The sequence below is a fragment of the Aedes aegypti genome, chromosome 2 (assembly GCF_002204515.2).
Source record: "Aedes aegypti strain LVP_AGWG chromosome 2, AaegL5.0 Primary Assembly, whole genome shotgun sequence".
NCBI classification, from domain to species: domain Eukaryota; kingdom Metazoa; phylum Arthropoda; class Insecta; order Diptera; family Culicidae; genus Aedes; species Aedes aegypti.
In genome coordinates, this window is record NC_035108.1 from 345,998,996 (window position 1) to 346,014,336 (window position 15,341).

A 15,341-nucleotide genomic window follows, 5' to 3' on the forward strand; every position below is an offset into this window, starting at 1 on the left:
AAATATGAAATACTGAACTCAGTTTTGATGTCATACAGCATGGCAAGTATAGTTTTTTGCTCATAAAACTGTTTATTCTCGAATAATGTGCTTATTTCAAGGGAAATTGCCTACATTTAGGCGTATTAGGCAGATTTTTGAAGTTTAATTTTGCAATTAAATGATCAAAAACACGAGTTGTAAAAATTTTGACATCATTTTCAGATTCAGGTGACTCAAATATAGTAAATAGGGATTTTTTTATTCTTGTTCCTGCTTTGTTATATGGTGATCAATTTCGCCCCAATGTGTCATTTCAATTTTTTGTATATTAAAACTATTTTTATGATATGTTAAACATTCTATCATGAAAATTCGATTACATAAACTGATAAAGATCAATTGAGTACTGATTTTGTCGAAATTTATTTGACAACATTTGAATTCCGAAGAGTAACACAACAAAAAGTTGTAAAATAGTTATCAAATTGCCCCCGGTTTACGGTACCGTAATTTCGGGTGAAATTGATCATTTTTCATGGTTTTTCTTGTCTGTTTTCAATAATGTTGAAAATGTCAAACAACTGAATGCAGAAAAACAAGTACGACGGTCAGCCTCTTTGGCTCATGTGCCAAAATTTTCTAACAAATGTGTTTTCGGTGCTAAAAATCATTCCTTATATAAAATATCGAGGAATCCCATATCGGGGTGAAATTGATCACTTGTCAATGCGATTGTTGTTATTTTTTGAAACGACTCTATATAATGAATATAAGCTCCCTGAATCCGAATATGCTTGCTATATCTAAAGAGATAATAGTCTCAAGAATTGCGATGAAAACGCCTAAATGTAAGCAATTTCCTAAGGAAATCCCTGATATCTAACAGAAATTTAATTATTTCAACCGTATGAGCTAATTGGTACGAGTTTAGAAGATGAAATCGGGCTCGGGGATATATTTTAAGCGTCCTTACAAATTTATTTACTTTGAATAATGCCGTTGTCGTCGTCGCTACCTACATGTAAATGCATGCTAGAGCGATCAGAGTATACAGGGTGTCAGACAAAGAGCTAAAACTAATCAGCAACAGCTTTGTTTATGTTTTCATTTGATAAGAAATTGTCGATTGAATCGAAATACGCACACAGAGAAGACAATGCAATTCAATTTAAGCGCGTTCTCCACGGATACGACGAGTCAGCTGGATGTTCTTCGGCATGATGCTAACACGCTTGGCGTGGATCGCGCACAGGTTGGTATCCTCAAACAAACCGATCAGTTAGGCCACTCGCTTCCTGCAGGACCATGAACGCCGAGCTCTGGAATCGCAGATTTGCCTCTACATTTACCCGGATACCACGACGAAGCAGAAGAAATTCTTCATGGTGCGGAACTTCTTCGAGTATCGTGACTGGCAACTTTAACATCGATTTGAGCAAAGAAGGGAACATGGAGCTCGCGGACTTCATGGAGAAGTACCGTAATTTCGGGTGAAATTGATCATTTTTCACGGTTTTTCTTGTCCGTTTTCTATAATGTTGACAATGCCAAACAATTGAATGCAGGAAAACAAGTACGAAGGTGAGTCTCATTGACGCATGTACCGGAGTTTTCTAACAAATGTCATTTTAGTGCTAAGAAGTATCTCTAAAATAAAAAATCGGGGAATCTCATTTCGGGGTGAAATTGATCACTTGTCAATGCGATTATTGTTAGTTTTCAAACAAACCCTATATAATAGATTTGAGGTCCCTGAATCTGAATATGCTTGCTAAACTCTTAACAATACAATAATTATAGAAATAATGAATAGTCAAATTTCAAAAATTATGCAAAAAACGCCTAAATATATGCAATTTACTAAGGAATTTCCTGATATCTAACATAAATTCAATTATTTCCACCGAATGAGCAAATTGATGCCAGTTTTGGTTATGAAATCTGGTTTGGGGATATATCTCAAGTATCCTCACAAACTTTCAGGTTTATACCATGTTCAAATCCTTGTTTAAAACAAGAAGTTTATAAATGTTTGTTTATACTGCACCACACATGGTTTTGGAGTTTTACATTATTTTCATAAAAATAAACATTCTTTAACGCAAAAAAACTCCACAACACACAGTTCAACAATAGTTACGACAAAGAACGTTCATTCACTGCAGGTTATATTGATATTTGTGCCCATTAGGAAGAAATAAAATCGAGTGACACGGTGATCAATTTCACCCGAATTTACGATACCTTAGCAATCTTAGTGGATCATGCGTGGACCTAACGTTCGACCGGAATATTTGTTTGGGAAACAAGAGTTACCGCTCATGGTTCTTCTTCCATCGACCGATTCTATCGCTTTTGAAGTGTTAACCGAACCAACCAAATAATAACACACAATGTCCATAATAGGTCAGAATTGACATGCAACAAAAAGTATCTAAATTGATTAGATTTTTTTCAGTAGAAATCTTTTATAAGTTCGTGACGGTCTCAAGCCAGGAAATAGAAGAAGCTAACGTTATCCAACGACAACTTGGCGGATGTATCTCGGAAACAACCTCTTACTTTTTAAAGCTGTTTTAAAGGATCATTATAGTAAGTGTTCACGCACATAGAACGTCCGGAAGGTCCGCGGTGATACGATCACTATCAAAAACACGGGTTTTATCGAAATCACTAAACTACACTTTATTTCGTCGGGAAAAGACACAACGGAGTTTATTACGGCGTAGAGTACCGATCGCGGCGGGGATATATTTCTAACTGTTTGGGTATCTATATTTCTGCTATCTCTACCCCGTAGAGGTGGTTAGAGTGATGACGATCGGGAAGCGATCGGTAGCAATACCTAGATCAGCTGTGTGTAATAGTGGTGGACGAAAACAGAGAATGAGTGACCACGCGCTAGGGTGGCACTCGCAACATAACTTCATTAATTATTGGCGTACACATAGCCGGCCGCCTTGAAACCTACGGATTTCAAAATCTGTTTCCTAGCTGACTAACTAACATGATTATCCTAGTTCATTTTTCTAATCGAATTCACTGTTGTTTTCTTCTCCTGACTCTTGCTGCTCTTCGGTAGTCCTGGTTCGTTGGTTTGGTAATTCTTGACGAATCGCTGCACGGTTTGTGAGCGATCTTCCTTCTGGTTCTGGAAAGCTTCTTCGGATTTCTGCTGAATCAGCGACTTGGTTGATGACGTTGGCGGGATGGTTGTTGCTAACGGATTGATTGGGTTGATGTTCGGATTTCGCTCGATTCCTTCCTGACACGGATGATGGACATCGATCGACGGCGCGTACTCATCAGAGGTAGTCCTGCGGTCGTCCTCGACGACGGTGGGGTGGGGGCATCACACATTGCTACAAATGAGAGGGTGCTTTTTCAACTGGATTTAAGAACTTTACAAAGACTTGCCTGGAACGGAGGCCCATGAGGCCTCCGCAGCTGCTACCAGCGGCGATGACGATGACCCAACGAATGGAAAAACGGATGCTGTACGTATCACATCGAATGCCGAGAATATCCTGACGGTTGCGGTGAGCTCTTACCGCTTCTATGGTGTTCACGATCCGGTTGCCACAGTGCCAATCCTTGAGTTGGCCAAACTCCGACTGACGCTATGAATTGCTGGACCATGGGACGGTTGTCAGGTGGTACCTCGACGAGACGAAACGTGATTATCGTACGGTGGTAGGTTGATTCAATGGACCCAGAAACAAAACTAAAACTCCATTGCTTGGGGAGCTCTTATGCTTGGACGGACTTCACAGGACTTGATGACGATCACAGCTACCCTCACCAACATGCATATACCTCGAAACGTGGGACTTAGAAACAAGATCTTGGACAGACGATGGTTGACTTCGGACGGCGGAATGTCCCGGAGACCCGGGACCGGGTAGAACAGCGGCTATGGGGTATGAGACTTCGATTACTTTTTTGAATACTTGATAAATACAAAGACTTACTGGAATGCGGAGGCCACGTGGACCTCCGTGGATGCCGAAGCACCACCGGTGGAGGCGAGTTATGCCCCTTCGTTTGACGACGTTGCGTTGTCCCTGATCGGGAGCACGCAAATCTTCGAAATTGCTCTTCGAAAGACCCCATTGCTGGTGCGCACGTCTACCACTCGGATGTTATCGTCCGACCCTCGAAAAACCTCAGTAACACGGCCGAGGCTCCATTTCAAAGGTGGAAGCCGCTCGTCCATCAACAAAACCATTGTTCCAACGGCGGTGTTGTCACGTTGCCTTGTCCACTTCGTCCGGTTGTGCAAGTCGGAAAGGTACAGTGTAGTCCACTTCTTCCACAGCTTCTGCGTGTAATCTTGCGCCTTCTGCCAGACGTAGAGACGATTGGCCAGGATGTTTTCCAAATCAGGTTCGGCGATAGCGGTTGATGGTCGTTGAACTAAAAAGTGCCCAGGTGTGAGCGCTTCAAAGTATCCTGGATCGTTGCTGAGTGGAGTGAGCGGTCTGGAATTCAACACCGCCTCAACCTTCGTGAGTACCGTCTGCATTTCGTCGTACAGCAAAGTTCGCGTTCCAATAATCTTCTTGAAGGTGATCTTGAAGCTCTTCACGGCTGTTTCCCATAGACCACCAAAGTTGGGCGATCTGGCAGGGATGAATTTAAATTCAATCTGCACAGCTGGGGCGTTGCAGGCGACGGCGTTCTGGAACTGCTGTTGCTCGAATAGGTTCAACAATTGTCGAAGTTCTCGCTTGGCTCCGACGAAATTCTTGGCGTTGTCGCACATGATCAACGCTGGGCGACCTCGACGGGCGGTGAAGCGCTTCAGGGCTGCCAGTAATGCCTCAGTTGTAAGATCGCTGACTAGCTCGACATGGACGGCTTTGACCACTAGACACACAAATACGGCTACAAAGCATTTCACAGGAGGGCTGCGACGATGAGGGTACGAGACCAGGAATGGTCCACAATAATCCACTCCAACCTTGAGGAATGGCGGTGCCGGATTTACTCTTTCCGGCGGCAGCTCTGCCATTAGCTGTTCCTGGCATCTTGGTCTCGTTCGGAAACAGGTGACACATTCGTGAAGGACCTTTCGCACAAGCTTCCGGATGTTCAAAATCCAGAATCTTTCTCTGGTGCTGGCGATAACCACTTGCTGCCCGGAATGAAGCATCTTCAGATGGTAGTGCTGGATTATCATCGGAGCGAGGGGATGACGGTGGTCGATGATCATTGGATGCTTCCGGTTTTCCGAAACTGCTGCGTTCTGCAGCCGGCCGCCAACGCGGAGTATTCCATCTCTGAGCTTGGGATTCAATGCCGATATTCTGGAAGAATCTTTCACCTGATCCTCCCGGGACAAGCTTGCTATCTCCTGCGGGAAGCATTCCAGTTGAGACAGCCGCACCAACTGTAGCAGTGCGTACTCTTGCGAGCTGATAAACTCAGACTTCTTGGAGTTCTGGTTGGTTCTCTGGGCGTTATGGCGGAATCGGCGAATCCAAGCTACAAGACGAACAAGTGACGACAGTGATGAGCGTAGCGAAAAGATTTCGCTAGGAGGAATTGCTTGTAGCGGCAAGGCTACCGTTTTTCGTTCTTCTAACGATGCTGGGTCAAGTTGCTCCACGGTAACGGCAGACTCCTCAGGCCAGAAGTTCCGACCTTGATGCAGCCAAACTGGTCCGTTAAACCAGAGGGATTGGTATTCAAGCTGGGCAGCTGATATACCACGAGAAAGAACGTCAGCCGGGTTCTCGATTCCTGCAACATGCTTCCAGACGCCACCCCTTGTTAGGTGCTGGATCTCGGACACCCTATTCGCGACGAAAGTCTGCCATCGCAACTCTCGATTTTGACATCATTAGCTGGACACGGACGGTGCCGTCGTGGGAGGTACTTCGGAGATACAAGCATGCATCGTAAGCACTGTCCGAAGCGTCGCAAAACCCATGCCATTCGAACGAAGTGCAACTCTCGGAATAACCGACCCATCGTGGAATGCAGATGGATTCCAGCGAACTTAGATTCCTCCGGTACTCCAACCAAAACGTTTGAAGATTTCCTGGAAGAGGCTCGTCCCAGCTCACTTGCAGTTTCCACAAGGTCTGAATGAAAATCTTGGCTTCGACGACTACAGGACCCACCAAACCCAACGGGTCGAATAGCTTGGACGCATCGGAAATGACGATACGCTTCGTGACGATCGACGTACTACTCCACTTAGGAACGGTGAAGTTGAAGTCATCGGAATTCGGACACCAGACGAGGCCCAATGTCTTCACGGTGGCAGTTGGTGGTGGCGAATCCATTTCGAGAACCGTCCGCTCATCACGCAGATGCGGTTGCAGATCGCTGAGTACTTCTTCGCAGTTGGAGTTCCACTTACGTAAAGTGAATCCAGCCGAATCGGTCAGACTGGTCATCTCTTCAATCAGTTGCTTGCCTTCTTCGGGGTTGTCGACTCCAGTAATCATATCGTCGACGTAGAAATCCTTCCGTACAATCTTTGCTGCGGTCGGATGAGTTGATTCACCGTCCTTGGCCAGCTGCACCAAGCAGCGCGTTGCGAGAAACGGAGCCGACGCGGTACCGTATGTAACGGTCGTCAACTGGTAGATCTGGATCGGCTCTTCCGGGGACTTCCTCCACAAAATCAGCTGCAACTTCTGGTCTCGAGGGCACATGTTGATCATCCGATACATTTTTGCTACATCGGCCACAATGCCGATCCGGTGCAAGCGAAATCGAGCGTGAATCGAAACGAGGTCGTCTTGAACTACAGGCCCGACCATCATTCCGTCGTTGAGCGAAATGCCGGACGTGGTTTTGCACGAAGCGTCAAACACTACGCGCAGCTTTGTAGTAGTACTGTCCGGTTTCAATACGGCGTGATGCGGCAAGTAATAACACACCGATCCAGCCAACTCCTCTTCGCTTACTCTCTCCATGTGACCCATCGACTCGTATTCCGCCATGAACTCCAAATACAGTTCCTTCAGCTGCGGATCTGCAGTGAATCGCCTTTCCAGGCTCGCAAACCTCCTTTCTGCGCTCTTTCTGGAATCTCCCAATCGCTCAATGATGTCTTGCTTCCTTGGCAACGTCACCACGAAACGGCCGTCACTGTCCCGGACAGTAGTTTGCCGGAAGATTTCTTCACATGTGGATTCTTCCACTGAGTACGTGCTCGTATGGCGGCAGCTTTCAAGCTCCCAAAATCGCGTGAGCTGCTCTTGGAGATCTGCTGTAGAACACAACGTTGTGGAAGTCACTGGTACGGTTGTTCCAGAATCAGTAACGCAGCCTGACACAATCCACCCAAACACCGTATTCTGGAAGGTAGGCCCTTCGTCGCTTAGTCGGAATCTTCCCTCTTGCAGCAGGTCGAGGTAGTATTCAGCACCAATAATGACATCGATGTCCGACGTTTGGTAGAAATCTGGATCCGCTAGCACGATGTGATCTGGCAGATTCCACTGGCTGATGTCGAAACCTTCACATGGGAGTGGAATCGTCATCTTCGGTAAGACGTTGAATCGCACTTCTTCCTCGAAGTTAGAGATGCTTGTGAAGCGCGGCCTGACCAAGCCGCTAACTGCCTTGTTGGAGACGTTTGATGATCCTCCGATTCCCTTGACCGTGAGATAATTCGGGAACTCCTTGAGGTTCATTCGACGACAAAAATCGGATGTGACGAAGCAATACTGCGAGCATGAATCTAAAAGCGCTCTGGCCAGCATCGTACGGCCGTCATCATCACATATCCGCACCATGGCAGTTGATAGGAGAATTTGTGGCGAGGAAGTTTTCGTGTGCGATGGGAGGGATACAGTGTTTTGCAATGTGTTCGGTTGATCTGTGACGAGCTGTGGGTTGGTGTAATGCGAATGAAGTGGAAGGTTCGTTATGGTTTGTGGTGGATGCTGTTGGTTGGTGTGCCCGATTGTGCTTGCTGTGTTTGCGGTTGAAGTTCACTTGGGGGTTTCTTGTTCGTCGGTGGAACGGAGGATTTATTGGCACTGTGTGCTTTGGCATGAAGCAGAGTATGGTGTTTTCTTCCACATTGACGGCAGAATCCCTTACTGCAGCTCCTCGTAAAGTGACCCGATGACAGACAGTTCATGCACAATCCGTTCTTCCTCACTGCATCATATCGCTCGGCTATCTTCATCTTCTGGAACCTTTTGCACAGAAACGCTGGATGGAACGGTTCGGAACAAAAGCAGCAACGACCACCTGTGGTCGACGGATGACTCACGCTCATCTTCGGTCTCTTCATCTCGACAGTGGGGGGTTTGCTTGAGCCAACGGATTGGAGAACGGCGCAGTGATTCTTCAGGAAGGTAATTAAGTTTCGATAGGTTGGTACTTCTTTCGAATTATGCGACGCTTCCCAAAATCGCAGTGTGGTGCTATCGAGCCTCGAACAAACCATGTACACCAGCATCGTACTCCAGCCTTCGGTATTCTGGTCCATCTTCTGCAACATCTGCAGGTTTTTCTCGAATTCGCTGATGAGCTGGCTCAGCGATTCGTAGCTCTCCCGTCGCATAGCTTCAATACCGAAGATCGCATCGAGATACGATTTCACGATCAACTTTCGATTATGATACCGCTCTTCCAGTGCGTCCCAAGCGACTGAGTAGTTCGCAGCGGAAAGCTCGATGGAACAAACCTCTTGGAGTGCTTCCCCAGACAGCGACGATCGGAGGTATGTGAATTTGTCCATATCCGTGAGCTCACGGTTCCGATGAATGAGGCTTTGGAACGCATCACGGTACGAGACCCACTCATGCAATTTGCCGCTGAATGTTGGGAGCCTTATCTCCGGTAGCTTCACCCTCGATTGAATCGGCTGTGCAGCTGGGACCGATGATCCAGTGTTCGCAAAACTTAATTTGTGCCACTTCAATAACGCAGCTTTGGCCTTGCAGTAGCAATTCTCCACATCCTTGAAAACGGCAGCACTTTCATCTTCTCGCTTCTTCGATGAACGCTCCAGTCGTTCTTGACGCTCTCTTCCCGACTCCTCAGGGTCTTCTTCCTGGTCTTCGTCGGCTTCATCCAGCACCACATCGATCTTCTCGTGCACTTCATGAAATTCGTTAAATGCACTTTCCAACAGCTGATTTTATGTCAAGGTGACTAACACTCTCTCTGACTTTCTTACAGATATTAAAACTAACGAATTGCTAATACATCTCCACGGCATTGGAATCCTACTTTACTAACTTTTTTTTTTTTTTTTTGGCAACACTGGTTTGCACCGTTTTTGTTTGTCTTCTAGCTCTCGATATTTTCTATGTTTACACCGTGTAAATTGCATCGTTAATTGCCGTTGCCCATTGATTACGTCGGATTGCAGAAGTTTGTTTGTGTATTCATTGTGTGTGCTCGCGTTCCGGTGCCGCAAAGTGACAATATTGTGATAGTGTGATTGCAGTTGTTATTATTCACATCTACTACGCCCCCATTCGCTCGATTTTTCTTGAAGCGACATCTGGTAGAAAAAATCAGAAACTTATTTGGATACAAGCGACACGCAAGTTGCATGCAAGTTTCCAACCAACGTTTTTACCCAGTGGGACATTAGACGACCAAGATGGAAAAATGTTGTGTCTGCTCAAACAACTTGGACTCTGGAAGGACGATAATATGCAGTGGATCATGTGGTCGGTTTTTTCATTTCGATTGCGTGGGCTTGAACAAATCGCAATTCACGGCGTGGACTTCGAAACTTGGATTCTTTTGGTTCTGTGACTCTTGCCGCAGAAGTTTTGATGCGGCTGATTATGACAGAGAGAAAACCATAATGAAGGCTTTACGCGAATTGTTAATTCGTATCGATTCCATGGACACTCGAATTGGAAGCTTCGGCGAAAATCTCCGTAGAATCAACAAAACGCTGTTTGACGTCAAGCAAAATCGGAGATCATCAACCAGTTCACAACATCAAGCCAGTTTTTTACGGAGTATTGATGAAATCACTTTGGATGATGTGATAGACGATCCAATTAATCGATCGAGATCATGCGAAGATACCTCTTTTTTCGAGGTTTTGGACGAGGTCAACAGCTCTATTGCTCTTCCTTCAGATAAGTTCGTCGTTGGAGCAAATAAAAGAGTGCAGATAATTGCAAATCCGTGTGGATCCGGCAATAATAGGAGTTCAGTTGATGTTTCCACTCCTGCTGCTCCTGCAGGGCAATCAAATTCTCAAAACAAACGAGTACCTGCTTCACGTCAGCTCACTGAACTTGATAGTAATCATGCTGACTTCGCCAGTGATAGGAATCTAGTCGCGAATACTGAGCGCATGCATGAATCTTCGTCTAAAACTAGACCACAGTCCATGTCTCTGAAGGTTGCAATCTCGCAAACACCTTACAATCAGGAATCGTTCTACGTTACTCCATTCGCACCAGACCAAAACGAAGAAGAAATTAAGCAGTATGTCTGTGAAATTTCTAATGTCAACTCTGCATTAGTTCATGTGGTTAAATTAGTACCACGCGGAAAGAATGCCAACGACCTTTCCTTCGTATCATTCAAAGTGACCGTCTGTAAAACGGTTTCAACAGTGGTCGGTGATCCATGGTACTGGCCAGATGGAATAACCGTTCGCACATTCGAACCCAATGTAAAAAACAGCACAGCTACTCGTCTCCCAATCAACACATAATCGAGCCACCTGCTTTATCAGTCGATCGTTTGAGCGATGAATTTGCGTCGTTAGTTGTTTCCAGCGAATTTCAAGCATGCCACTTTGCAGCACTTCCTGTCTCGTCAGGTAAGACTAACAGTGGTATATGTCCTGCCGAAGCAGGGAAGGATGCTGCACCAATCTTGAACCGAGAACCATTTTTTCAGTCCTTAAACCGCTCTGCCGCCAATATCCGTTGTTGCGAAGACTACTCCATCCAGCGCTCATCCGAGCTTGTGTCATTTGATAACATCACCCTTCCTACTGATCGTTCAAACATCGAGTTGCATTCTGAATACCGTGCATTTTCCGTTGACTGCCAAACACGCCACTTTGCTGCGCCTCCTGTTTCGTCAGGTAAGTTTAACAGTGGTGTATGTCTCGCCGAAGCAGGGAGGAATACTGCACCAAATTTCAATCGAAATCCACCTTTCCAGCCTATTGGTCGTTCTGCCATTCACGTAAATCGAACCGATGACCATTCAAGATATCCTGTTGAAACTCCCACGTACCATTCTGCTGCACTTCCTGTTTTATCAGGTAAGTTTGTGGCCAGTGGTATATGTCCTGCCGAAGCAGGGAAGGATGCTACCCCTTTTCTGAATCGAGTACCGCTTTTCCAGCCTTCTGATCATCGCTACATTGAACCTGTTCATAACTCTGTACCGTCTGAGGACCCAAGAATATGCCACTTTGCAGCACTTCCTGTCTTGTCAGGTAAGTTCGACAGTGGTATATGTCTTGCCGAAGCCAGCAGGGATGCTACACAAAATTTGAATAGAGGTCCAAATTTCCAGCTCAACACATGCTCTACTGCCCACGCAAATCTACCCATCACTGTGCTTTCCGGACCATCGATAAATGATTATGACATCACGACACCGAATTCCAGAGAAACTGCTAACCGTGGCTTGTTGGTATATTACCAAAATATCGGCGGAATCAACACTCGTTTATCCGACTATCGTCTCGCCTGCTCCGATTCCTGTTACGATGCGTATGCCTTCACAGAAACATGGTTAAACAGTGATACCATCTCTAGTCAGATCTTTGATCCATCTTATAGCGTTTTTCGTTTAGATCGTAACTCCCAGAACAGTAGGAAAAACTCCGGCGGTGGTGTACTATTGGCAGTCAAAGCAAAACTTACTGCTCGACAGTTATCGGTTCCTAATTCTGAATCTGTTGAGCAAATTTGGGTAGCAATAACTTTCCAAACTCATACCTTGTTCATCTGTGTCATTTACATTCCTCCCGATCGCTCGCAGGATATGGAAGTAATTGATCAACACATCGGCTCGCTCAAGTGGATCTCAGATAAGATGAAAATTAAGGATAGTTTGATGATACTTGGTGATTTTAATTTTCCTGGCATCCAATGGAAACTCAGTACGTCAAATTATCTATATCCAGACGTCACTCGTTCTTCAATCAGCTTATCCGGTAACAAGCTAATCGATAACTATAGCTTAGAACGTGTTTCTCAGTTGAACTTCGTTGTTAATGATAATGGTCGGCTATTGGATCTTTGTTTTGGAAGCATCGATGGAGGCGCAAATTTTTCAGTCATGAAAGCCCCTTCTGATCTTGTGAAGCCAACGATTCATCATCCCTCTCTGCTAATCGAAATAGTTAGCGTCTCACCATGCATATTCATAGATCCAGTTGAAACGCTTTTCTATGACTACAAAAATGGTGACTTTTGCGGTATGAACAACTTTTTCTCCAACATCAACTGGCTTGATTACATCAATCAAAACCTCGATTCATCTTTGAGTGCGTTCTCTAGTATTGTATTGTATGCTATCGACCAATTCATTCCGACGTGTTCTCGTAAAGCCCCAATCAACCCACCGTGGAGTAACAATCATCTAAAACAGCTGAAAAGGTTGAAAAGATCAACTCTGCGAAAGTATACGAGATTCAAAACCCAACGTTGTAAAAGGAACTATCACGCTGCAAATTGTCGCTACAAACGCTTGAATAAGAAGCTGTTCTATTCGCACCAAATGAAAGTTCAACAAAATCTACGTCAAAATCCTAAATCGTTCTGGAACTATGTCAACGAGCAACGGAAGGAATCCGGTCTACCCACGGTCATGTTTAAGGGTAATATTGAACGCTCCACTACCGATGGTATTTGTGATCTTTTCTTAAACCAATTTTCAAGCGTTTTCACCACGGAAATTTTGGACGAATCACAAGTTTTCTTAGCCGCTGAAAATGTACCCGTTCATTCACCAGTAGGTGATCACCCATTCATCGAAGCCGAAGCAATTAACAAAATTTGCTCCTCTTTGAAAGCATCAACTAGCTGCGGTCCAGACGGTATTCCTGCGATGGTTCTGAAAAAATGCTCTGCCAATCTTTCGATGCCATTATCGTGTCTCTTCAACTTATCACTTCAGGTTGGTAAATTCCCAGATGGTTGGAAGAAGTCGTATGTCTTCCCGGTTTTTAAAAAAGGAAACAAACGTGATGTCAGCAACTATCGTGGTATTGCAGCTCTGTGTGCCGTTTCGAAATTGTTCGAGAAAGTGGTTTACGACTTTTTACTCCACAATTGTCATAATTTTATTTCGGAGCATCAACATGGGTTCATGCCGAAACGCTCGACGAACACCAACTTGCTTACCTACACGACTTTCATTGCACAAGCACTTCAAGAAGGCAAACAAGTAGACTCGATATATACGGATTTTTCGGCGGCATTCGATAAAATCAATCACCAGATAACCATCGCCAAATTTGAACGTCTTGGATTTGCTGGTTCTTTTCTTTGCTGGTTGAAATCTTATATCAGCGGCCGTGAAATGGCTATTAAAGTCGGTGATTCCATTTCACCCTACTTCCATGTAACTTCGGGGGTGCCACAAGGTAGCCACTTAGGGCCACTGATATTTTTAGTGTACTTAAACGATGTACATTTTACACTCAGGTCATTGAAGCTTTCTTTCGCCGATGATTTCAAATTGTTTTACGTTGTGAATGATGTCTGCGATGCTCACTTCCTGCAGTCCCAACTTGATGTGTTCACTGTTTGGTGTGAAAAGAATACACACGAGTTTGACATGTGGGAAAGCAATATACTCATGAATTAGATTATTGTCCGCCAAATTGTGTTTTATTTTATTTACAGTGAAACTAAAAACATACTAAAAACAAAATTTCATGATTACTATGATGGTCTTCCATAACAGCTTTCCAAAGCATACTTGTTCTATGAGTTGATATTTCCATGCGTCATTACAACTGTGATTTAGAAAGACATCAATAAATTATGGAAAGTTATACTCTCTAATTCATAGAATGTTCTGGAATTTTCGAAATGTTTCACAGCTGAAAAAAAAAACACTACCACAGCATTAAAGTTGTAATTATTCCAAATTAGAATATTACAACAGCACGTACTCAATAGAGTATGATTAGAGCATAAATTTAGGCGATTTGGCGGTCAAGAGTATCAAGCGTGTCAATGTCGGGTCATGTTAATGAAATTATAACCATTGTCCTCTACTTCTAACGTTACAGCTCCACTAGGACGGAGTGTGTTTTTCATCTTATTATTTATAGAGCACTTTCACAGTTATGAACGGAGAAATTTATTAGTTCATGTTGTCATTTTGCAGTTAAACATAAACATTATCAATCTTTGAAAGATTATGCATAGCTTCCCGCTGTCAAGCTTTGTTAGAGCGTGGCTAGCCACGCTGGGTAAGCTAGTCATATATATAAAATCCCAGAGTTGTCTGTCTGTCAGTAACGCTTTGAAATGTTTCATCGAACATTTTCACGGAGCACTACAACAGCAATATAAGAGCACTACAGCGGCAAATTTTAATATGAGAACATTACAATTGCAAATCGTGGAGCACTACAATAGCACCTTGATGGAATATTCTGGAGTTTTCCGGAGCTTAGTTAATTCCAATTCTTGGAATATTCTCGAACTCTTCATCATTGTCGTCTGATTTGAAAATTGGTTGGTGATCAAAAGGTCAATAAATCAACTTCAAACAAATTGCAGTTCAGTCGAACTTGAATCGGGTGTGAGTTGAAAATGTGAAACGGTTTCTCCAGTTCCATCTCACGTTCAAAAACGAGTTCAACATACCGTAATACGGTGTAATTTTGATAGTTTTTTCGAAGAAAATTTGAATATTTTTGCATGCTGTTTCAAAGATTTACAATTTATATTTTTGAAACAAAAACTGGCATCCTGGCTATCGATTACAGTTGATAAATTAGCAAAAGATTTATTTTGAATGGATATATAATTTTTCATATAATCGAAAGTTGGTTTTCTGTTTTGGGGTAACTTTGATAATAGAGTATGATTCGAACAAAATTAAATGAATTACGAACATTTGTAGGGCATTGCATACTTCTAGGCGTTTAACGTTATATGGAAATTTCTTACCTAGATTACAAAAATGGTCCCAGTTTGTGAAAATGCTTTTCGCTAAGAGATTTGAGACCGTATTCAAGTTCTATGATAACTAGGCTGTCAAAGATAAGTGGCCAACTATTCAAAACTACATCAAATAGTGATCGTAAAACAGATTGTTTATAATCGTTTCGAAAATGCTAAAATCGTGTAAATTTTTTAAAATCGTATAAAAAGCCTAAAATGTTCTTGATTGAAATGAAAACCGCTCTTACATGAAGTGTC

General features: G+C 43.8%; 1 pseudogene; it reads right to left on the minus strand.

The window, feature by feature from the left end:
- Positions 1–1,150: 1,150 nt before the first annotated feature.
- Positions 1,151–15,341, minus strand: part of LOC110675858 — a 32,578-nt pseudogene continuing 18,387 nt past the window's right edge.